Here is a 23,755-nt window from a genome sequence, read left to right on the forward strand (position 1 = left end):
TTGTTTAGGTGCGCAGAATGTTTTATACCAATGCCAAGTATACCATATCTTATTAAGGAGTTGCTGTCTGGAGGGGGTGGGATCTCGTTTTTTTTCAGTTCTTTGCAACCGGGCATCTGGCCACATTGAGGATCTGTACAGAGAGTTTCGCAGAATATTTATCAAGAACCTCTAGCAGTGAGCCAAGGAGGAAACACCAACGACATTTGGGGATCGGAACTTTAGTGATGTCGATGAGAGTGGCCACATCATGCTAAAACAGCTATTTTTGGGCAGGACCACCAGATATGAAGGAATGACCTTTGCTCCCCACAACCTCTTTAACATAGCTCAGAGGTCGGACCGTAGATTCTTTTCAGCCGTGTAGGGACCAGATATCACTGAAAGTATATTTTGTAACCATTCTCTTTTACAAGAGATGAAACAGAGATTTTCTCTAACTGTTGTCCAGGTGTCCTCCTCTGGTGGTCTGCCCAAATCAGTTTCCCATTTAAGATCTTGTACAAGGGTTGCGGTCTGTTTGGAGGTAATTATATAAAATGAAGATAATAATTTTTCTAAAGAGGACTGTGAATGCAGAGAGACTCAAATGGAGTTCGAGATCTCATGACATCGGGCTTAGAGAAAGAATCGACATTGCTTCACCTGCAGGTATGCAAATAGAATGACGGACAGGAAATCAAATTTCTCCCGCAGAGTGGCCAGTGGGATGCATTGGTCAGAATCTAGAACTTCACTAACCATCCTGATACCTATCTCCCGCCAGGGTAAAAAGTGAGGGAGACACTGTCCTGGAGAGAAGTCAGGGTTATTCCAGAGGGGCATTATGGGGGAGAGAACTGAAGTGGTTCTCGAAATGAAATTTGCAATGGTCTCAAATCTAACAGGTAAAAGAGGTAACCGGATGTGCCCTCACCAAAGTAGGTCTACCACAAGCTGGGATGCCAATACTGAACCCAAAAGGACAAATTACAGAAGAAAGATTTCAAATCTATCCATCTGGTATATCGTCTACTAACAAACTATGCTACAGCCTGACTCAGGTGAGAAGCAAGATAATAGAGACGAACATCTGGAAATCCCCTGCCCCCATTAAAGGTAGCTCTACACAGAGTAGAAAAACTGTTGCGTGTGGAGAACCAGCAAAGTAACTGAATTAGAGTAGACAGAAGTACCTTCACTGGAAGGGTCTGAATAAGATATAGCAGACAAGATAGGACATTCATCTTAAGGGCAACAATCCTACCCAGAAAGGAGATAATTCATTTTTGCCATCTGAGCAGATCCAACTTAATTAGTTTAATAAATTTGGGGAAAAAATTCAATATAAAGAGAGTCATTTCTCAATGTGATATAGACCTCAAAATACTTAATTTTGGAATGTTGCCAGGAAGTTAAAATGTTACGCTTAAGGAATTCCAGGGTAGGAGGTGGCAGATGGAGAGCAAGGGATTCCGTGTTACAATAGTTAACCTTATATCCGGAGAGGGTTCCATAAGTAGAGAAAATATTAAACAGGTTTGGAAGAGAAGTGTGAGGAGAGGACAAAGTAAGGAGAATATCATCTGCAAATAAAGTCAGCTTATATTCTCCAGACCCAACGAAGAGATCTTTAATACCGGAGGAGAGACGAATCCTCGACAGCAGGTGATCAATCTTAGGTGATAAGGGGCAACCCTGACGTGTGCAGTTATTAATTGGGAGTGGGGATGATAATACACCATTTACAAGGACCCTGGCTGAGGGACCTGAATACAGGTCCTGAATCCCCTGAAGAATGTTGCCTCCAACACTAAATCTCTTTTGGGTTTCTAACAAACGGCTAACTGATGTGATCAAATGCTTTCTCTGCATCCAGAGAAAGCACCAGGGCTAGGGTAATTTTAGAATTCAAAAATAGATAAGACTAATAACTTTCATGGTGTTATCGTGGGCTTGTTTACCCGGTATAAAGCCAACTTGGTCATTATGTAGCAATTGGGAAATACAACGTTCTGCGAGTGCCTTTGTTTAAATCTTAATGTCCGTGTTCAAGAGCAAGATAGGCTTGTAATGGGCACAATCTGAAGGATCATTGCCCTCTTTCAAACAATAATAATAAAACAATAATCCAAGCTTACAGGGCTTCCTTTGAGAAGGATCCCTCTTTTATCACACTGTTGAACATGTCAGCAAAATAAGGCAAGAGCAGCGAGTTAAATGTTTCATAATATGTGGCTGTAAAGCTGTCGGGGCCTGGCGCTTTATTAGATTTTAGATTTTTAATAACATCATATATTTCTTGGGTGGTGAAATCTGCACCTAGCACATCGAGTGCACTAGGAATGAGTCTGGGCAAATTAATACTGGAAGCCCGAGTCCTTAAGGAGAGCAAAGCAAAAAAAGAAAAAAAAAGAGTAACTTTGCACCGTGGCAAAACCATGTTGCATTGGAGGGAGAGGTAAGTTTAAAATGTGGGGACAGATTTATAGTTGGGGTAGGACGTATCCTAGAACAACTTTAAATTTCAGTGTAAAAATAAAGCTATCAAGTATTTGTGTGCTAGCCCTTGAATTGTAACATGGTTGGTTGGTCCAGGAGAAAATTTACACCTTTATTTTTTTTGCCTTACTCTCCTTAATAACTCAGGCTCTGGGAGAGGAAGTCCCGAGCTGACTCCGCAGAAGACACATCTTTTGTGAGCGGTTATGTAGTCTGCTGTAAGTTTGTCGGAACTCCTCTGCAATCTGAGTAGGATCATGTGAAGCTGATTTAATCAGCAGAACATTACTCTGGGATAATTTGAATCTCAGCCTGGACGCTAGTAACCTGTCCGCTTTGTCTCCTTTTTCATAAAAGATTTGGTTTAAACACTTAAGGGAGTTGTCCGCTTTAGCGGAGAGCAGGAGGTTTAACTCTACTTGCATCTCTGCATTTAAAATGCATATATTGTAGATAACTTATGAGAAAATATCTAATAGCGGTGGCGATCTTCAAAATCTTTGCATAATCAGATGACATGTGGAGGTTCCAGATCACACAGCACCAGAACAAAACTACTTAAAGAAAAGCTCCCCATATCAGACCGGGCACCAGAGAAGGCCCCGCATATCAGACTGGGCACCACAGAAGGCCCCGCATATCAGACTGGGCACCACAGAAGGCTCCACACATCACACTGGGCACCAGAGAAGGTTCCGCATAGCGGACTGGGCACCAGAGAAGGCTCCGCATATCAGACTGGGCACCAGAGAAGGCTCCGCGTGTCGGACTGGGCCTCAGAGAAGGCTCCGCGTGTCGGACTGGGCCTCAGAGAAGGCTCCGCGTGTAGGACTGGGCCTCAGAGAAGGCTCCGCGTGTAGGACTGGGCCTCAGAGAAGGCTCCGCGTGTAGGACTGGGCCTCAGAGAAGGCTCCGCATGTAGGACTGGGCCTCAGAGAAGGCTCCGCATGTAGGACTGGGCCTCAGAGAAGGCTCCGCATGTAGGACTGGGCCTCAGAGAAGGCTCCGCATGTAGGACTGGGCCTCAGAGAAGGCTCCGCATGTAGGACTGGGCCTCAGAGAAGGCTCCGCATGTAGGACTGGGCCTCAGAGAAGGCTCCGCATGTAGGACTGGGCCTCAGAGAAGGCTCCGCATGTAGGACTGGGCCTCAGAGAAGGCTCCGCATGTAGGACTGGGCCTCAGAGAAGGCTCCGCATGTAGGACTGGGCCTCAGAGAAGGCTCCGCATGTAGGACTGGGCCTCAGAGAAGGCTCCGCATGTAGGACTGGGCCTCAGAGAAGGCTCCGCATGTAGGACTGGGCCTCAGAGAAGGCTCCGCATGTAGGACTGGGCCTCAGAGAAGGCTCCGCATGTAGGACTGGGCCTCAGAGAAGGCTCCGCATGTAGGACTGGGCCTCAGAGAAGGCTCCGCATAGCAGACTGGGCCTCAGAGAAGGCTCCGCATAGCAGACTGGGCCTCAGAGAAGGCTCCGCATAGCAGACTGGGCCTCAGAGAAGGCTCTGAGTATCAGACTGGGCCCCAGAGAAGGTTTCCCCACATATCCAGCTGGGCACCAAGAATACTGTCCATATCAAACCAGGCACCAGAGAAGGCTCCCCCATATCAGACAGGAATTAGAGAAGGCTCTGCATATCAGACTGGGCCCAGAGAAGGCTCTGCATATATCAGAATGGGCCTCGGAGAAGGCTCAGCATATCAGACTGGGCTCCAGGGAAGGTTCCCCCACATATCAAACTGGGCAACAAGAATACTGTGCATATCAGTGGGCACCAGAGATGTGCACCAGAGAAGGCTCCCCATATCAGACAGGGCACGAGAGAAGGCTCCCCATATCAGACTGGGCACCAGAGAAGGCTCCGCATATCAGACTGGGCACCAGAGAAGGCTCCGCATATCAGACTGGGCCTCAGAGAAGGCTCCGCATGTAGGACTGGGCCTCAGAGAAGGCTCCGCATGTAAGACTGGGCCTCAGAGAAGGCTCCGCATGTAGGACTGGGCCTCAGAGAAGGCTCCGCATGTAGGACTGGGCCTCAGAGAAGGCTCCGCATGTAGGACTGGGCCTCAGAGAAGGCTCCGCATGTAAGACTGGGCCTCAGAGAAGGCTCCGCATAGCAGACTGGGCCTCAGAGAAGGCTCTGAGTATCAGACTGGGCCCCAGAGAAGGTTTCCCCACATATCCAGCTGGGCACCAAGAATACTGTCCATATCAAACCAGGCACCAGAGAAGGCTCCCCCATATCAGACAGGAATTAGAGAAGGCTCTGCATATCAGACTGGGCCCAGAGAAGGCTCTGCATATATCAGAATGGGCCTCGGAGAAGGCTCAGCATATCAGACTGGGCTCCAGGGAAGGTTCCCCCACATATCAAACTGGGCAACAAGAATACTGTGCATATCAGTGGGCACCAGAGATGTGCACCAGAGAAGGCTCCCCATATCAGACAGGGCACGAGAGAAGGCTCCCCATATCAGCCAGGGAACTAGAGAAGGCTCCCCATATCAGACAGGGCACGAGAGAAGGCTCCCCATATCAGACAGGGAACCAGAGAAGGCTCCCCATATCAGACAGGGAACCAGAGAAGGCTCCCCATATCAGACAGGGAACCAGAAAAGGCTCCCCATATCAGACAGGGAACCAGAAAAGGCTCCCCATATCAGACAGGGAACCAGAGAAGGCTCCCCATATCAGACAGGGAACCAGAGAAGGCTCCCCATATCAGACAGGGAACCAGAGAAGGCTCCCCATATCAGACAGGGAACCAGAGAAGGCTCCCCATATCAGACAGGGAACCAGAGAAGGCTCCCCATATCAGACAGGGAACCAGAGAAGGCTCCCCATATAAGACAGGGAACCAGAGAAGGCTCCCCATATCAGCCAGGGAACCAGAGAAGGCTCCCCATATCAGCCAGGGAACTAGGGAAGGCTCCCCATATCAGACAGGGAACCAGAGAAGGCTCCCCATATCAGACAGGGAACCAGAGAAGGCTCCCCATATCAGACAGGGAACCAGAAAAGGCTCCCCATATCAGACAGGGAACCAGAGAAGGCTCCCCATATCAGACAGGGAACCAGAGAAGGCTCCCCATATCAGACAGGGAACCAGAGAAGGCTCCCCATATCAGACAGGGAACCAGAGAAGGCTCCCCATATCAGACAGGGAACCAGAGAAGGCTCCCCATATCAGACAGGGAACCAGAGAAGGCTCCCCATATCAGACAGGGAACCAGAGAAGGCTCCCCATATAAGACAGGGAACCAGAGAAGGCTCCCCATATCAGCCAGGGAACCAGAGAAGGCTCCCCATATCAGCCAGGGAACTAGGGAAGGCTCCCCATATCAGCCAGGGAACTAGAGAAGGCTCCCCATATCAGACAGGGAACCAGAGAAGGCTCCCCATATCAGACAGGGAACTAGAGAAGGCTCATTATCAGACAGGGAACCAGAGAAGGCTCCCCATATCCGACAGGGAACCAGAGAAAGCTCCCCATATCCGACAGGGAACTAGAGAAGGCTCCCCATATCTGACAGGGAACAAGCAAAGGGTCTTCATATCAAACTGGGCACCAGAGAAGCATCCTCAAGTGTGATATCAAACTAAGCATTTTTCTTTCTAAGATTCAACAATGTTTCATGTTAGACACAGCGCTCTAAGTATACTTTTTTTAGACCATACATACTGAGTAATTAGTTGTTCATTGCAGTACAAGTGAAAATAAAATTCATACTAGAAGGTCTGCCATTATATGTTACACTGACTAGCCCACTTAATAAGAAATTGGCATTAAAATGTGTCCGGTGAAGGAGGGAAAGAAAGGTAAAGCTGCGTATTCAATTACCCCGGACCCTATGACCCATGTTTGCTTGACGTATTTCTCAGGATCTGTTCCTATTTGGTATACAAAGACAACAGTACAGTATCTTGCTGTACATAATACTTAATACATGTTAATTTCTTGTATGATAAATGACAATACATTTTTCAAATAAAGAAAATTACATTGTTTTCATATACGGTTCTGTTTTCTGTTCAAAACTGTGTAGGTTTGGCCATTTCAATATCATCAGCTGCATGTTGTTTCCCACTGACAGCTGTAATACAGTGATCAGCTAAACTAAACAACAAGGTGGATTTATTCTAATTGTTTTACATCATGCCCTGAAAATAAGACACTGCTCCAGGGAACTATAGATTGAACATTTTGGCAGAGAGTTAGATCTATCTATCGCATGTACAAATCCATAAAATTAATATATCACTAAATGTACAGTTTAGCTGAAATGAGTATGCATGTGTAGGGAAACAAAACATATTTCTTTGTTACATTTTAAAAAATATATATCATTACACTTGTTTATCTATAAAAAAAAAAAGCATCATCAGAACCTACATTAAATGTGGTCTTACTCCCCTCATCAAAAACAGTGGAAAGTTCAACTGACAGCAATTTGGCATATTGTATTTTAAACAATCAAAGACAAATTGAGCTTAACACATAATTCACTTATTAAAAACAATAAAAATAACAACTTTTGGCCTCCTAGCACTTCCCTGACTGTCCAGTCATTGTGATAGCTCTGGGTGGCCTCAGTATATGCAGACATTTTTTTATGCAAATATAATGTACCAGTTTCATACTGAAATGTATTCCAAAGTCCATATTTTAAAAACTGAATCTGTAATTTCCCCTGTGCCCACACTAGAACCCACTTTTCTTCTAGGCTTAATGTACTGGTCTCCTACAATATTGTCACATTTAAAACAGTCTATAAGACTATAGTCAAGATTTTTCTTCAGCTGGGTCTTAAATATGCACAAACATATTATGATATCAAAATCCATTTAAAAAAATAAGTATATATAATAAGATTCTCATGGGAGCAGAGGAAGATCAAGCGATCTTGAAGGTGTTAACAGAATATTATTGAAGGTGATTGAGAAACTATTTCCTTTAAGTTAAATAATCTGGAATTGTTGAGCTAGAAGTGATAATACATTCCATGGCAGTTTACATAGCTAATAAGTGTTGTTATATAGGGCTTCTACAGAATAGCTTACATCTACTCTTTCCATTCTGGAAATATACATTTCCATTTTATAATTCCATGTTTGGTGCTGACAATGGTATATTCTCGACTGAGCTACAAATACAGCATGCAATTTTTACAAATACATGTACTTAAAGGACTACTAAATCAATTTTGCACACATATCCCCTATTATAAGAGTAAAATCATGGATTTGGTGGCCAAGATGGTGGCATCTGCAGGGGTGCAAATTTTGCATCATATAATGGGAGGAGATAGGCGAATTGGACCATTCCTTGCCAAGTGCAGATTAGATGCAAGAGTTTGCCTACTTTTGTACTTGAGTGGAAAAACAACATTTCATTTTGCAGGATGGGATTATTTAAATAATGGTGAGGATGGAGAAGCTGCACTTAAAGGTGGCATCCAATTTTACAGGCAGGGGTACAACTGTTTCCTTCCAAGGAAAGCACTTTAATTCTGTATCTGGTCAGAGGTCACACCCAGCCTTGTACCTGTATTTTATTAGGGCACATTTTCCAATGTTTCATTCAACAGGAAAGTGCATTTCTAGGTGCACTCCACCAGAAGTAATAAAAACATTCAAAATCATTATGTAATAAAGACATAAATGAAACAAAATTGAGAGCATCCCCTTTCATGTAGGTGTTTCCAAAGGTTGGTAAGTAGTCATGCAACTTGAAATGCACTTGATATTCAATTAAAAGCACCGCAGGCTGCATATCGTGTGATTAGTACAATATCTTGTCTGCTGTTAGAAAAGCATTCTCTAATATGGTAAACTGTTACAGATGGGTAAAGCAGAGTATGGTGGGCATTATTAGTTAGCTATAAACACTCCAGTCATTTCATATGTATTAATCAGCTCAGGAATACAGAGCTTAAATATATATGAATGTCATATATCGGCTTTGCTTGCTGTTTAAGAAGTTGTCATCTATTAGAAAGAAAATGGTCTATGTTTTTATCACATATTCTGCCTAGTTTTCTGCATACTGAAAGAACTGAGTGCAGACCTAGGACAGCAAATAGCAATTTCCAACATGGTGGAATGCTCGAAATAGGCAGTGTGGAACAGTTCAAAATTTTACCACATAGGGTCATTGATCCCTATGAAAACTATACATGCATATTATAAAACATACTGTCAGCCAAAATACTTTATTATCACAATAGAGTTTGTTAAAACACACAACTTATTTGGTTTTTGAAGATTTTTTTTCAAATATTTGTTGTGTGAATTTCCAGTTAACATTATGGTACTTTAGTGATCACAATGCACAACCTAGTGGTTAATTCAGAACACTGCAGGAATTGTAACCTTGTTTTCACATTCAAGACTAGCTGATATATGAGTGCAGAACTAGCTTTATCTGACAGACGCCAAAAATGGACCTGCAATAATGCAATAAAATATACTCTTTAAATCAACTTTTATGAAGTTGGTGGGACCTTTGTTACATTAAGAGCAAAATAGAAGTGTCTATCAACATTTAGTTTCCCTCATCATCAACATTTATTTATATAGCGCAGGCTATATAAATAGCTGTACAAGGTATCCCTTACACAATAGCTTTGTAATGGAAGACATACTGTACTGCAATAAAAATGTAAACAACAGAATTTGGGAGCCTTATCAATTACTATTACCACCACAGATTTTATCACAAGATGGCTGATGACCAATCATTAACTAGATCAACAGAGGTTAACAGGATGTGACTAACACAGATGGGTTGTCATGAACTTGTTGAATACGTAACCCTGGTAAAGGCACTAAACATACGTTTTGTTTGCTGAATGATCCCACAATTATTTCTTCATTACATCCTTTGTGCCAGACTTTCGGAACACCAAAAGTTCATGTTTTAAACAATATTAATGAAATCCCCTGTGTTAATCCCCTGAGTACAAAAAGTAATTTAATAAGAATCCCTGATATCCCCCCCCCTTAACTCCCCCCTCCCCCCAAGGAAGATATTCACTCCTGGCCAAACTCAGTGATGGTTACATTCTCCTGCCACAAGAGACGGGAATTTTGAACTACGTAGTTTCTCTATACATTGTCAAGTGCACAGGTTAGTCAGCTGGTGCGCCATCCAATAGCCAATCACTGGTCTGAACACAAGAGTATCCTCATAAGGGAACTGAGAATCCCTGGATCTACAGTTTTCAGTTCTTGCGTTCGGATATGTAGAAGAATAACCAGGGTGTTCCACAAGGTCAGTAATTGGGGTGTTGGTCCCACTATAACCAATGTGGGTGATGAATCTGGTTGGACAGGTTCCAATGCAGACTTCACAAATGGTGTGTGATGAATGGTGTCAGAAAAGCCCTGGACATATTTTGAAAATTGCTGTTCTATAAGCCATTGTTTTTCGATTATGAAGGAATAAGGAGGCTACTTAAATTTGGTATACAGTTCACTAGTGTGAACAAACCCTTTAGGTGGAATGGCGAGCCAGTGCTGTGGTTAATGCAGCTTGAACGGCTGCCAAAATAAAGATCAGTGCTCTTTATAGTGAATGCAATATAGGTACACACTTAATTTCCCACAGGACATGCCATGAATACTGCTTGTTACATTCACGGCCTATCAAGCTGCTGGGAAACAGTCAGTATATATCACCATCGTGTTTTGACAGAATTTAACCTGCAGTGACTGCAGCTGGTGACTGTTCCACACACACTAAGCAATTGAACAATGTGAACGCATAATGGTGGTATAACTCAAGAGCATAAGTGTGCACAAATTCTCTAAGTTGTAGTTTGGAAGGATAGTCAGGAGATCCAGACATTTGTAGGGGCACCATTTGTGGGTTGGGGCACACATTTGTTCTGCACAACATTAATGTGTGAGGGCATAGCACCCATGCAAACCATGGCATTTTTCAGCAAAATAGTTGACACTGTGTCATTGTTATGTGGAGGGAGATAAGGGGAAATATGTATATTAAAAAAGGGGGTGCAGATTAAGCCTGAATTGCATCTGCACCTCAGTTATATTACTTGTAATAGTAACTAAAGGCCAGCTGGTGTGACAATTAACATTTACGAACTATCACTGATTTAGTATTGCTGAAGTCTAGGGGGTGCTAGCAGCAGAGGTACAAAGGGAAAAATCCAACAGAATGGTCAGACAAGCTGGTTCAGTAATTTCCAGGAGAGATAGCAGTCACAGGGAGAATCCAATAGAAGGGTCAGACAAGCCAGGTCGGTAAGGAAACACTGGAAAGCAGAAGGAATGGTCAGGAATAGCCAAATAGTACACTGAAATGCTGGAGCAGGATGACCCAATACTCTGCACCATCATGGTGTCAGAGTCTGCCAGTACCTGTGGCCAATGAGATGCCGGCGGCATTATGTCATCGGCTGTCACCAGAGATCCCGATAGCGTCCCGTTGCCTAGCAATGGGATGCGCATGTGCAGAGGAGCGGAGGAACGACGCCTGACACTTTAAAGCCAATGCCGTTTCAAAATTCCCCTGCAAAGTCACCGAATATCAGCGACTTGCAAAATCTGCACTTTTTATACATTTGCCCCCAAGAAAGACTTAGATCACACCAGCTTCTGCATTGAGGAAAACACCATTACTGTTTTAAAAACACATCACTGAACCAATTACCAAATGCAATCTATTGTACTGGGAGTGCACATTAAAGCAAATGAAATAGCTTGTGTCACATTCTAAAATTAAAAAAGAGGCATTTGCATTTTAAATGTGATGGGGGAAAAGCACCGTTAACATTTGACCTATTTCTAATGTGCTTTTCATGTGTTTATTAATGTCACAAAAAAAGGAATATAGGTGTGGAAGAGCCGTAAATGAATCATACCTTAAGTAAACATTGCAGTATGAAATCACAAAACTCAAAAAACAGCAAAACAGTAAAAACCTATATGATTTGTTGCAAATAAAATAAAGTATGACATTCAATTAAATCTACCCAGTATTTATTTTAAAATTTATATCCCCCATTTGAAAAGATGATTTTGCAAATCATTGTTATACATTATTTCATTTGCCTTCACTGGTAAAATAATCTATTACTATCATTAATTATTTATAAGGCACCACATACAAAAATCCTCAGCATCGTACAGTGGAGGAGAGGAGCATATAACAAGTACATACCAATAGGCAAATTAGTGAACTTACAGGAAGCATAATACGTAACAGGCAGGATGTATAACAGGCAGTGTAAAGAACATGCAGGAGGCAAGAGACGGATGAGAGCAGACAAGAAGACAGGAGGGCTCTGCTAGTGAGAGCTTAAAATCAAATGGGAATGTGCGAGGCAGAGACAAGATAGTGAGAATGTCTGTAGGGAGGCTGGGCCAGTGGGAGTGGAGCTAGGAGGAAGACTTTCATCATCATCATCAGCTATTTATATAGCGCCACTAATTCCACTGCGCTGTACAGAGAACTCAATCACATCAGTCCCTGCCCCGTTGGAGTTTACAGTCTAAATTCACTAACATACATACACAGACCAAGGACAATTTAATTGCAGCCAATTAACCTACCAGTATGTTTTTGGGGTGTGGGAGGAAACCAAAGCACCCGGAGGAGACCCACGCAAACACGGGGAGAACATACAAACTCCACAGAGCTTATCTCTGTGGAGTTTGTATGCCCTGTTCGGGAATTGAACTCATGACCTCAGTGCTGTGAGGCAGAAGTGCTAACCACTAAGCCACCGCGCTGCCCATGACTTTGATGAACAGGTCAATGGTAATAGTTAATCTCTTGATATGAAGCAGAATCTTTTGGAATATATACTATTATAAATATGTGTCTATGCACGTATATACAGCATATACAGAGAACGCTGGTGTATAAATAAATATAAATAAATATTTATGATAAAAAAAAAATATATTTATGTATCTTTCACATTGAAGCAAGTAGAGAGCTTTAGACTAAAAGTATTCTAAATTATAGATAGAGTATGCAAACATCTACAAATAATATTTAATGGCATTTCCAGTTCTCAATGGAACATAATGAAAAACAACAAAGAAATGATAGCTAGCAGTAAATACCATTACCAATATAATCACATTTTAAAGCTTTTTACATGTCTAATGGGCCAAATCAATTAGCAGTAAGGTCTTGTAGTAGCCTCACATGATGTGCTTATAAGCAGAAAAATGGCAATTATGGTAATGAAAACTGCTCATTTTTGTTTGCACCTCTATGATATGCAAGCAAAAAATCAACAAAGATCATTACCTGAACATCACTTGGAAACATAATGCGTAATACTACTACGGCACCTTGCAGCTAATTGCATTGACAACTATATGTCTTGTAAGAACATTTTTACCAAATTTGTTTTACTACAATCTTCAATTAAGGCTGCATTAATCCATTTTTAAATGTTATTACTCTTAACAGAATGGCTTTCACAATATTATTCAAGTAATTACAATGTACATCTAAAGAGTGGTGCTATACAATAATGACATTATGTTGTTGGCAAATTAGATACAATAAAATATAGAAAGAGCAGAAAGATGAAGTCATAACCAAAACATCTTACAATGATAAGTATATGAATACTTCCTTACAATTGTTTTAAAAGTTTGTATCTATTTTATACACTCCCTAGACTCTACACCAGTAATGGGCAACCTGATACCCTTCTGGGGCCGCACATTATCCTTAATCTCAGAATAAGAGCTTGTGCATAAGCTCAGCAGGGCATAAAGTAAAGAATAATAGCTGGGTCCAGCATAAAGAAGAGAAAAGAATTGAAAGCATAAAAAGCAGTGATGAGTTGGGGCCACATAGAAAGGCATGGAAGGCCGCCTGTTGCCCATGACTGCTCTACGCAGTAATAGCAGTGCTCACAAGGCTGCACACCTGAGAACAGTTGAAATGCCTGATACTATAAGTAGTTATAAATCAAGGTGCTGCAAGTATGCTTCTTTCTCTTGCTGGGAGTGTAGAAAATCACTGAAGTCAATGTAGGCATTCTGGACAGGTTCATCATCATGAAAAATCTCCCTGCATCTCTCTTCAGCACATTGACACACTACGCAATGTACACTTTAATTGTTCCTATAAATATATTTATACTGTGGGTAGTAGTAGGAAATAGTTATGTACTGAGTTTACCGAATACCATAACACACATAGGGTGTCCCACAATTATTACATGTTACATTAAAACACGCAATCATGGTACAAAGCTGACAACATTCAAATCAATTACCCTAGGTAGAACCACTTACTACATATATAAAGCATTACACTTCACAGTTGCAGAATTTAAAACAAGTTTTCTCAACATTTTGTATTGTGTGTCTCTTTAAAATTTTATAAATAAGGTATATAATCTATAAATGTTTACCAAGTACCCCTTAGTGTGTGTCAATTTATTTCTAGAGTATTCATGTATTCCACTTACCCCATATTGTGTATACTTGTATACAAAGAATCACCAAAAATACTTTGTTTTGTATAGGTCATATTGTTTAATAATGCCTGGTTTAAACATGCAGGCAATGAGAGAAAACAGTATTTTCCCTTCAATACAATCTGTACTCCTTATAGGAGGAAAAGCAAGTGGAATATCCATGGTGACAGAAAATGCTGCCACCTAAGTCCTAGTGCAGAAGTGACTCATCTCTCTGCTCAGTGTTCAAATAGCAAGTACTAAGAGATCATAGAGATGACTCATACCATTGTCTGACTGTTGTGAGATTTCTCTTCTGTGTGGGGTGCTATAGATGATCAGTACTAAGGATGGAGAAGAGAGCACAGTGGACAGGAGGATGAGGTGGGAACTCAAGGAGAAAAAGAAAACAGACATGTGCAATTTCATAGATATATGAAAATAAAAGCAATTCTCCATCTCCTAAATATGTGTCTCAGGAAAGGTTGCCATCATTTGTCAATACAGCCTATGTTCAATTATAACTTATTCTTGGATCGTTCTTCATGCACTGTCTACTGAGGAATTAACTGTGGATAATGATCACAAAAGTCTGGATAAGTAAATGGTGTGTTTTCACAGTGCGAAGCTAAATTTTAAGTGTCAGCAACTCACAGTGGAAGGCAGACATTGTGTTGGCTGCACCAATGTTCATGAGATATGGTCTATTAATCCAACTGGAAGGCATGAACGTTGTCACTAGAGCCTAATATTTGGTTCAGCTACAAACTGACTACTTACACTGTATATAGGTAACTTGTTATAACCTGTACATGAAAACACTAATTACCATATTTTACTATATTCTGCAAGTACCTGATTTCTTAACAGTTATATGCAAAGAAAATTAAAATAACTAACCTGTTGAGCACAATATATGTAAATGAAAGTAAACATAGTAGCTATACAAGTATTTATAACCTTTTAATAATCATTTCCACTTTGACAGATCAATCCATACCATAGTGCCCTTCATATTAATAAATGCCAGTATGAAGACAGACTAGGTAGTCTATAGAGAATAACTTACAGTGTGCATATCTCCCTCATATGGACAGTATGAAAGACAGCTTACAAGCGTTTGAGCACTAAAGAATAATGTCTATATTTATTAAAGCAAGTTACATGTAAGTGTTGAGGTTACTTTATATTTATAACTTTTCCAAGTTACAAAATTAAATGTTTGAACTTTATGGGTAAAGTAACATTACACATATCAGGGGAAGTTTGTAGTATACTTGGCTATTAAAATAATGAATTCCCTTTGACATTTTCTTAGATAATCAATTAGAAATGGATTTATTTGTGAATTCTTACTGCTCATCAATACAAAATAATATGTAATGTCAAATAAACAGTAACTGTATAGTTTTTTTTCTCAATTAATTAAAAATAAATATGAGAGAGTGGAAGCTGTACATTTGTTTGAGTTACCCCAGGCCTCTTAGTGATCTCTCTAAGAAGTGACCCTCTCCCATGGATGAGCTGTTTTGGAGGATTGTCGGCAAAAACTCACAGTTGTGTCATATTCTCTCCAATTCTTTATGATGGACTTGCCAGTGTTCTGGGGGATAATAAAAGCCTTTAACATTTTCCAATATCCTGCCCTTTTTCTATAATCTTTTCTAGCATTTGGTTTGACTGTTCTTTGATTTTCATGAAGAAGCTAGAATTTGAAAATGCAACAACTGTAAGAATTCCCAATTTAAAACACTGGAGTCGTACATAAGTGGACAACAATCAATTCCACAACCTCTAAAGACAACAGATTGCTCCAGGATTTTTTAGCTATATGTTGACAAGCGCAGAGAATACTTATGTAATCAATTATGGTTTGTTTTAATTTGCAACTAAGAAAAAAAATGGTTGTTTTTTTTATTATTTCACACTACAGAGTGTTCTGTTTTAATTAATTGCAAAAGTCTCTAATAAATTCATCTTAATTCAATGATGTAAAAAAAAGAAAAAAGAAGTTAAATACTTTTTACAGCCACTGTATATGATTCATTCAAAGCAGTGTCACGTGCCAACAAAGGTTAAGAATCTGGGCCTAAGAGTGAATATAAAACTTAAAACAAGCAGCCCTGTAAAGTTGTCTACTTCACAAAAAGTATTGAATAGTTCTTATAGTTAGTTGGCTACTAACAAAGAAGTGAGTGTACAACAGAAATACACCAAGAGCAATTTGAAGCTTTATGTACTATGCCACATTCAGCATAACTAAAAAAAGCTGATCATTCCTTTGAATCATAGGACTGTTTATGTTGTGCTCTTAAGTGAATCATTTTCTCAAACGCTACTTGACCTTCCAGGAGTTAATGGGTTAATCATCTCATCCTAGTTCCTAAGACTCTGCAGCTTATTGCTGCTTTCTCCCTCTGTCTGCTTCCTCCTCTTCTCTGCCACCCACATAAGTTGTAAGAGGACAAAAATCTGTGACTTAGCACAATTGGGTTATATAGGCAGTCAGCGTGACTATGACTCAGTCTCCTGTGAGGAGTTACTTCTATTGTTAGGGCAGAATGGACTTGCATACGGTTGAGTTGGTATATACATCTCGATCTTATTGAAAAATGTAATTTAACACATGTCAACATGACGTATAGCGTAAACAGAGTTGCACTTTGATATTGCCATGATATTAAAAAACAAATATGCCAAAATAAGTATTCTCTGTGAAACCATCAAAATAGCTCCTTTTTTCCAGGAACAGAAACTATAGCTACACTAGTGACCGTTGGTTAGTGCATTTCCAGACCAGAGCTTCTTAATAAAGATCATAGAATATTCAAAGCAAATCCGAGAAATGGTTATTGAAAAAGCACCAATCAGGGAAAGGATATAAGAACATTTTAAAGACTTATTTAGACAGATTCAATACTGCACGATGTCCGGCCCAAAATTTTCATATTTTTTTTTTGCAAGAATATGCGAACATTTAAGTACCGCATTAACCGCAAGTGTGCATAGCCTGACACTGCAGTGATGTCTGCTGGCAGATTGCGCAGAATCTGTCCCTTAATACCCCCCAGACCACTGCCAAGTTCTTCATAAAGAAATGAGAGAATAAAGTACAGCATTGTGTTGGCCTAGAACAGACCATCCTTCAAAATTATGACCTGTGCAAGAGGAGCACTTGTCGACACCAAGGGGTACATTTACTAAACTGCGGGTTTGAAAAAGTGGAGATGTTGCCTATAGCTACCAATCAGATTCTAGCTATCATTTATTTAGTGCATTCTACAAAATGACAGCTAGAATCTGATTAGTTGCTATAGGCAACATCTCCACTTTTTCAAACCCGCAGTTTAGTAAATATACCCCCAAGAGTCCTATGGCAACTCTGACAGAGCTAATCTTCCAAGGCAGATATGGGATAAACTGTTCAGAGTTGTAATTTTGACATTACATTTTTTTATTGTTGATCAGTGGTAGGAATTTGTTAATAATTTCATGATGTAAGAAAATAAAATGTGAAGAACACTAAAGGGGTTCATTCTTTCACAAGTAGTGTAAAAGAATGTATACACAGATGTGAATGTAAGCATTAAACTTATTCTGAGTTACGTAATGTTACTTAATCCGTTAAACGAATACATCATTATCTAATGTAATTTGACAAATACACAAATAAAAAGTGATCTCGACACGGACTTGTAATCTGATTCATATACACATTATTCTCTACTGCCAATAGGCTAGTGATTTTTCACACTGTATGCGGATAAGTTGCATTAATAAAGATGTGCATACTGTAAATTATTGTCCACTGAGTGCCTAATTATCTGCAATCTGGTATTTATTAATATGAAAGGGACTATTATATAGATTGGAACTATCATATGGATTGCTCTGTCAAAGTAAAGTGAATCTTCAACAGTACCACCTAGTATAAATAAATAAATATATATATATATATATATATATATATATATATATATATATACTTTCTAGCCATTACCAAATAATAACTTGAATAAACTGTTAACACAGAATTGCACACATTTTACCCAGGAAGAAAATAAAAATCAACAAATGCAGTTAGTTACTTCCCAGTGTAATAAGCTCTTAGGTCTACATATGTGTACCTGCTACAATTCCCTGCGATGTATTTACTAACAAAGGTGCAAATCTGCACATTGTAAAAAAATCAGAAACTTGCTTATGTTAAACTCCCTAAAGAAGAGATTCGATATCTGATTCCAAAGAGAATGGGATATGAATGGCTAAATGTAATCAGGAGAAGGTGAAAAGGGGTATTTAGTGGCTGACTGCTAAAAGGATAAGGAGGAGTCAATGGACAGCAATAATGAGAATGATAGTTAAGATTTCTACAATAGGAGGTGGAGCAGAAGATGTACCTAATGACTGACTCCAGATCTGGAAGAGGGCTGATTCCAGACAGGTCAGGGAGAGGAGGGTAGCCAATGACTGACTCCAGACAGGTCAGGGAGAGGAGGGTATTTGAATGGCTGACTCCAGACAGGTCAGGGAGAGGAGGGTATTTGAATGGCTGACTCCAGACAGGTCAGGGAGAGGAGGGTATTTGAATGGCTGACTCCAGAAAGGTCAGGGAGAGGAGGGTAGTTGAATGGCTGACTCCAGACAGGTGAGGTAGAGAAGGGTAGTCTATGGTTACCTCCAGACAGGTCAGATAGAGGAGGGTAGTCAATGGCTGACTCCATAGAAAAAGAGAAAGGGTAGTCAATGGCTGACCTGAATGGGGATCAGGGTTTCCAACCTATGAAATTATTCTTTATGGACACTTTTATTAAAAAAAAACAAAAAAACAAAAACATTGTATTGCCATTGTTATGCATTTCTAAAATGTAGTGAAATGTGCTTATAACTGTATTCACACTAAAGATCATTGATGAGATGAATACAATAAGAAATTCAGTACTGACAGATGGTGTGTTTGTGTGCACCAGCCAAAAATGTGACACTTTGCTATAGGTAGATTTAGTGACAGTAAGTAACCATGATGGGCAGGAATAGGATAAGAAGACCAGATAGTTATTGCCTGACTGCAATAAAAAGGAGAAGGTGCAGTCAATGACTTACTTCAAAGAAGATAAAAAGTAATAGTCAAGATAATGGCTGACTACGGAGCAGAAGGATGAAGAGATAGTCAATGACTGATTCCAGAGAAGAAAGGGCACTTTTAATGTCTAAATGCAATAGGGAGGTGAAGGAGAAGAATGAAAGTCAATGACCAACTCCGGAGAAGGGGAGATTAACAAAATTACAGCTCAAAGTTTAGACATCTGCAAAATAAATAAAACCAGCGAGAAAGGGAGCACACTACAGACATAGGCTGGGGGGTGGGAGTCACTGCTGATGGAGTTTCCCTACAAGTAACAGGTATGGGTCATAATAAGAAACCAGACATTGTAAACGACAGACATCTTTGAAAAATTGGGTCACTGACAATCAGCAGTATAAGGTAGGAGGGGTTCCTGTCAGTCATGGGGGAGGGTAATACAGTGGGGTATTAGTATACACTGTGGGAGGGTCACTGACAGAAGTGCCCCATCATACTGACACTCACCCCGGCCTTTCTGCGCTGCTCCTCATCCCAGCGTTCGTTGCAAAAGGTCGCAAGAGGCAAATGCTTTGAGCTCGGTTGATGTAAGTGTAGCTGCACATGAAGGTCTCGGTATGCGGTAAGCGCAGCCCTGCAGTACAGTGCACGTACTCCCCGGTACAGTCACTTCCAAGACCACCTATTACCACAATACGAGGCACGACACAGGCCCCTGCCAGACCCAGGCGCACTGAGCACACACTGGAACCGGCCTGCACCGGGGTCCAGGCCCAAGGCCCTGCCGCTCGCTCCCTCCCTCCTCCGCCGCCGCCTCACCGAGCAGCCCGAGCCCGCGGCATCAGCTACCAAGCGCTGCCTGCAGCTGCCCACACACCGCCCGCTCCAGGTCTCCTAGCAACGGCGGCCGGGCCTGTGAGGTCTGAACAGCAGCGACATCTAACGGGGGGCAGCGAGATTGCAGTGGCCTGTTTTCTGTCTCATGGTAATGTGTATAGATGATAGGCTGTGTGTACTGTGTAATTATGGTACAGAAAATAACTATGTAATATTACAGCGGGGACAGAATAGAATACTTACTACATAGTAATAATGCTATCAATAAAACAGTAGTATGCACATATCATTAAATAAAATTGTGAACAAATCGACAGAATCTTTATGGTTTATAATAAATATGATACCTACAGATAATATAATGTAATAAAAAAAATTGTATCCACAATCTGTACATACAGTGCAGTCAGATAACAAACCATAGACATCATATAAATATAAACAAAACAAAAAAATAAGGGCTTCATCATTTTTGCCAATACACTTTCCATGGACACATTTCTGTTGTCAGTTGAAGGCAGGGCCGGATGGGACTAAAAATCAGCCCTGGCATTTAAAGCACACAGGCCCACGTGTTGTGAGCTCAATGCACTATATTGTTGCACACTGATGCTGGCGCAGTGCGCGTTGCTGGTGCTGTACAATATGATGTAGTATGAGTGTGTGTGTGTGGGGTATTTATTTCTCCTAATGACCCTGAACATTACATTGTTAGCACCCCAATTACATCAATAAATACCATGACAATACATTGTTAGTACCCAAATTACAGAAATAAATACCCCCCCCCACACACTCATACTACATCGATATCCACCCACATTACAGCAACCAGCATTACCCCCCTACATTACAGCAACCAGCATCACCCCCTTAATTACAGCAACCAGCATCACCCCCACATTACAGCAACCAGCATCACCCCCACATTACAGCAACCAGCATCACCCCCCACATTACAGGGTCCAGCATGACCCCCCACATTACAGCGTCCAGCATGACCCCCCACATTACAGCGTCCGACATCACCCCCCACATTACAGCGTCCAGCATCACCCCCCACATTACAGCGTCCAGCATGACCCCCCACATTACAGCGTCCAGCATGACCCCCCACATTACAGCAACTGGCATCACCCCCCACATTACAGCATCCAGCATCACCTCCCACATTATAGCAACCAGCATCACCTCCCACATTACAGCAACTGGCATCACCCCCCACATTACAGCGCCCAGCGTCACCCCCCACATTATAGCAATACCCTCTCCTACTTATTAGCAATACTAATCCCCAAACACACTACAACATTGCCACCAGCACGCCACCAGCATACCACCAATTATACAGGCGCCACTGTAGGAAACCAATATTTTGCTTTTTTCAAATCTCCCACAAAATAGCAACAACGAACAGAATACTTGCACACATATAGGTAACAGGTACCCTTTTACCTCAATTAAATAGTAATGGCAGAATTTTCATGAATCATTCCACATGAAATAAAACTCTAACATATATCTAAAAAAAACCATAACTATTGAATGATCATTTGAACCCACACGGCCGCATTAAAAGTATTTCCATCTACAGCAAAATGTCAGAGAAAATTTTTTTTTTTTTACTACAGTAACTGGATATGCGTCTTTTCTATTTATTTTAAATAACACAGTATATACATTAAGGGGGATAGAGGAGGTGGGTGAGAGATAATTAGATGTGATCTATCAGTTTGATTAGATAGGAAACATTTAGATTACCGGTATTTACCTGGAGACGTCTAACCCCTTGACTCACAGGCAGGGCTGACAAGAGGAATTTTGGGCCCCGATACATCAACTTCTTTGGGCTCCCATCATATTCAACAATGAAAGACTTGCCTTTGGCAGAAGTTCATATGATGCCACACCGTAGTGTGCCCAGTTCATATTATGCCACATTGTAGTGCCCCATAATCATATTATGCCACATAGTATTACCCTCAATTCATATTTGGTCATGCAGAAGTGCCCACAAATCATACTATGGCATAGTAGTGCCCCCAAAACATATCCCATACAGTAGTGCCCCAAATCATATTATGTCATAACAGTGCCTCCAAATCATATTATACCACAATAGTGCCCCCAAATAACATCATGCCATAGAAGTGCCCCCAAATCATTAGTAGTGCCCAGACAAAAACTCATTCACAAATAAAAATTGGTACAGCATATCAGATAATGAGTGTGAGTCCCAAGACCAGCTTAATACATCATTTACAATGCAAACAAAAATAGATATATTGACACAATCACAGATAAAATTTATGACAAGCAATGTTTTTTCCTCTTAATTAAAAATCTCTGTACAGATCAATATGCAACAAACATTACAGTGCAATAATGAGCAATACATAGTGTTAAACATTATTGGATACGCTGTAGTGTCCCCAGTTCAAGAAAGGATGGTTAAAAACACATTGCACGCGAGAAAATATATGAACTTACCTGATTATGGCATCCTGTTTTCTGCTCTCCTACTGGGCGCTGGGCAAGGAGGGATCAGCAGCTGTCAGCTCACACAGGAAGTCGGGAGCAGGAACAGAGGGCAGTGGTCGAAGCAGAAATTTAGAAGTGGGGGTATGGAGAATATAAGTGAATGGAGTATGAAGGCTTGATTTTTTTTTTTTTTAACACTTGTCCCCTCTGTGCATTTCCATTCTTCATTACTACTTGTGTTTTATGATGGCTGCATCCCTGACATTCCCAATCTTAAGATGTCTCTCTCTTTACACAATCTTTTACCTATGTCCCTGCACCATCTTCTCCTCTGTCCCTCTCACTTAACCCCCTGCACCACCTACTCCCCTGGCTCTCTCACACGTCTTCCTGCACCACCTTCTCCCCTGGCGCTCTCACACATCTTCCTGCACCATCTACCCCCCTGGCTCTCACACCCCTCTTCCTGCACCCTCTATCTCCCTGGCTCTCTCACACTTCTTCCTGCACCGTCTACCCCCCTGGCACTCACACGTCTTCCTGCACCCTCTACCCCCGGCTCTCTCACCCCTCTTCCTGCACCCCTACCACCCTGGCTCTCTCACCCCCTCTCTCAGCACCCCCTTCGGCTCCCTCACCCCCTCTCCCAGCACCCCCTTCGGCTCTCTCACCCCCTCTCCCAGCACCCCCTTCCCCTTTGGCTCTCTCACTCCCTCTCCCAGCACCCCCTTCTCCTTTGGCTCTCTCACCCCCTCTCCCAGCACCCCCTTCCCCTTTGGCTCTCTCACCCCCTTTCCCAGCACCCCCTTCCCCTTTGGCTCTCTCACCCCCTCTCCCAGCACCCCCTTCCCCTTTGGCTCTCTCACCCCTCTCACAGCACCCCTTCCCCTTTGGCTCTCTCACCCCCCTCTCACTTGCCCTTTGGCTCTCTCACCCCCTTATCCCAGCACTCCCTACTGCTTGGCTCTCTCACACTCTTTACCCCCCCCTGCGAAAATCGCGGCACCCCAGCGACCCCCCCCTTCAGTAAAAAAAAAAAACAGGAAACTCACAGCATAGCACAGCATAACGGTGGAGGGAGCTGAGGAGCGCGCAACAGTGGTGGCTGGTTCCTGGGGAGGAACCAGCCACCACAAAGACAGGAGGAGTCGGGCAGAGTCCATAAGGCTCTATAGTCAACATAATGGTTTGGGTCCCATTCTCCCTAGGGCCAGATTAAGGTTTATGAGGGTCTCAGAGTAATTAACTGGTAGGGCCAGAGCTGGATTAAGGCTTTGGGGTGCCCGAGCACTTAAGACAGGGGGGCCCCCTAAGATCTAAAATTAAGGCAGTGGTTCCCAAACTTTTGCAGTTTGCGGCACCCTTAGAGTCATCCACACACTCTGTGCCCCTGCATCATCATCCACACACTCTGTGCCCC

The 23,755-nt window shown here is 41.8% G+C and overlaps 1 protein-coding gene across 1 annotated transcript in view; it reads right to left on the reverse strand.

Annotated features, from left to right (window-relative positions):
• Positions 1–19,978, reverse strand: part of ZC3H12B (zinc finger CCCH-type containing 12B) — an 86,888-nt gene extending 66,910 nt beyond the window's left edge. The window contains exon 1 of the mRNA XM_075184389.1: positions 19,525–19,978. The gene's annotated coding sequence lies outside the window, so the exon portion shown is untranslated. The remainder of the gene's footprint in view (positions 1–19,524) is intronic.
• Between the last annotated feature and the right edge of the window lie 3,777 nt (positions 19,979–23,755).

This window comes from Mixophyes fleayi, chromosome 9 (assembly GCF_038048845.1).
Source record: "Mixophyes fleayi isolate aMixFle1 chromosome 9, aMixFle1.hap1, whole genome shotgun sequence".
NCBI classification, from domain to species: domain Eukaryota; kingdom Metazoa; phylum Chordata; class Amphibia; order Anura; family Limnodynastidae; genus Mixophyes; species Mixophyes fleayi.